This window comes from Monopterus albus, unplaced genomic scaffold (assembly GCF_001952655.1).
Source record: "Monopterus albus unplaced genomic scaffold, M_albus_1.0 scaffold409.1, whole genome shotgun sequence".
NCBI classification, from domain to species: Eukaryota; Metazoa; Chordata; class Actinopteri; order Synbranchiformes; family Synbranchidae; genus Monopterus; species Monopterus albus.
The window spans coordinates 45212-48085 of NW_018128289.1; positions in this window are offsets into that span (position 1 = coordinate 45212).

Consider the following 2874-nt stretch of genomic DNA (forward strand, 5'->3'; position numbering starts at 1 on the left):
CCCATAGCAGGTGGTGGCTGAAGCTGGGGTGAATCCACTGCTGAAACTAGCCAAGGAAGGAACATATTTTCTAGGGGTACAGGAGACAGAAAAAAAAAATTAAAAAAACAGGAGGCATGCAGAAAAACAGGCACATTGTGTTGAATGTCTAAGTTATAATTTTGTGCAAGTTATAATTTTGTACAGTACATTAAGGGACCAACATATACAGTAAGGTGCTGGTTCTGGTTATACATCCTAGACAGGAAAACTAGTGGATTGTGGTCTGTGTAGACCACAACTGAGGACACACTACCTCCCACATCAAAAACATCAAAATGCTAAAAAGCAAAAAGCAGAGCCAGTATTTCAGTACAAAAAGTTTTTGCAGAAACTGCAATAATACATGATCATGCCCAGTAATCTTTGTACCTCTTGTCAGGTTGTTTGAACTAGAAAAGCAGCCATCACAGCAATCTTGGCATCCAAGGGCCACACTTGACCCTGCCCAACTTGCTTGCCAAAATAATGGACAGTAACTCTCCCAGACTCACACTTTGTCAAATTCAGAGTCAGGAAGGCATCAGACAGCTGTGTGAAAACCTCTCAGTGTAGAGATGAAAGGTCCAGTCAAGGCTAAAGATCACACTGTCATCCAGATATGCTTTGCAGTTTGAGACATCACCGAGGATTAAGTCTGAGTCTTTGAAAAGTGGCAGGAGTGTTACACATTCCAAATGGCATTACAGTATACTGTGCAAAGTGGTTGGGAGTCACACAGACCAAAGTTTTAAAGACGTGTGGTGAAAGGGGAACCTGCCAATATCCTTTTAGCATATCTAGTTTAGTGACAAAAAGAGATTAACTAATTTAATCAAAACTGTCTTCAATTAGTGGCAGGGGATGTGCATCAGGAATGGTTATTGTATTCACCTTTTGGAAGTCTGTACAAAATCTAGGACTCCAATCTGGCAAGCATGGAGAGCTCCAGGGACTTGCACATGGTTTAGCAAACCCATGCTCTAGAAGATATGCCACTGCATGTTTCATGATCTCTGTTTTTGTTGGATTTATTCTATATGCCAGTTTCTTTATGGGTGTGTGATTCTTGAGCTCCACATCATGGCTAAGGACTGTGGTCTGATAAGGGACATCACTGAATAATGGGCAAAAGTGTCAGGTTTTGGCCCTGATGGTTTCCGGTCTCACACTTTTATTTTGTCCTCAGTTCCTGTTTTGGTCTCAATCCACTAGAGGTCCCTTTACACTAATCAGCACTCATTGGTTTCACCCGTTTTCACCCCTTCATTAGCAGCTTTCCTCCCACCGGAAAGCTGCCAGATTGTTCTTGACCCCCGTGCAGACTTTCCAGCGTTCTTGTTTATTGTGAGTCCTGTTGTGACTCCGGATTGTTTCGACCACCGATTACTGCCTTGTCCTTCTAGATCTGTTTGCGCCTGTGAACCAACCTTTGGACTTCTCTCTCTGACCTCCCTCTTTTGGATCCCTTTGCTGTGTATGTTTGCCGGTTTTGTTACGTAACAGGTTTTGACCCTGGACTGTTGTAGGACTTGGATTGTGTTTTCTGGACTGTATCTGTGTATGTTTCGAGTGCTTACAGTAAAGAGAGTGGATTTATTCTATCTCACCTGGCCTTATAATTGAGTCCACCATCAACGTTGTGGGTAGCTTTACTGGCTATTCTGAGAAAAAGTCATTACTGAGCTTCTCAATGTCCTTCATTTGATCAGCAGGCAGATTGAGTACCTCAGAGCTGTTTAATCTTGCACCCTGTGGTGAAGCATTATGCAAAACCTGTTCAAATTCATCAGCATTTTTTTTTATGTCACTATCAGAGACACCCATCTGAACGACTGTTCCAACAGCCAACACAACAGTCTGAACTGATTATCTTCTAGTGCCTCGATCCTACAGTGGTACGACTTCAACCTGTTGACATGTCAAACACAAGACTGGCAACGCTGATTAGACTGGTTACATTGTGACATAATTAGCCTAAGTGCCTGTTTTTATTGTATTTAACTATTTTAATTTTAGTCTAATATGCTGTTATAAAAAGATAGTTGCTCCAAAAGTATTATATCTTGGACTTTTTATATATTATTCATATATTCAATTTCTGTTCTACGTAAATGAGGTGCTGGGTCAATCAAAATAGGTGCCAGGCACAATTTGAGAGGTGTAAAATCCTGATTTACCTGGTTCTGGCATAATCTGACCTCTGCCTTAGAGGATACCTAGGCAGGAATTATCATCCTAAATGTGACTTAAAGCTCAAAAAATGAGATGGATGTATGTTCTATTACTTCTATGCAGAAGCAACTCAGTGAATACAAGTCTCGCAAACTATCCAACAATGTAAAGTATTACGTGATAGTTTAAGGAAGGAATGGTCATAATCTCCAGGCAGTTGTGCATTCATATGAGCTTGTCTGACATCCACAGGTGCCATATTAAAAGCGGGATTTTTCAACGGCACATGGTTTTGTGAGTATATTTTGCCTCCTGCTACCTGCACTGTGACCAGGGGATGCGGAGAAAAATACAAGGCCTGAGGTTACTGCCTAATGTTCCTGTACAGGGACTCGCTGTTTTACCTGACCAGGTCTACCCTACAAGTAGAGATTATGACCATTCCTTCCTAGTGAAGGACCCTGGGGTGGTGAATGATCAGGTCATCAATGCTGGATTCCCCTAGAGCAGAGTACCTGTTTGTTTTGCCATGCCATATATGTGTGTGTGTGTGTGTGTGTGTGTGCGCGTGCGCGTGCGCGTGTGTGTGCGCGTGTGTATATATATATATATGTGTGTGTGTGTGTGTGTGTGTGTGTGTGTGTGTGTGTGTATGTATGTATGTATGTATGTATCTATATA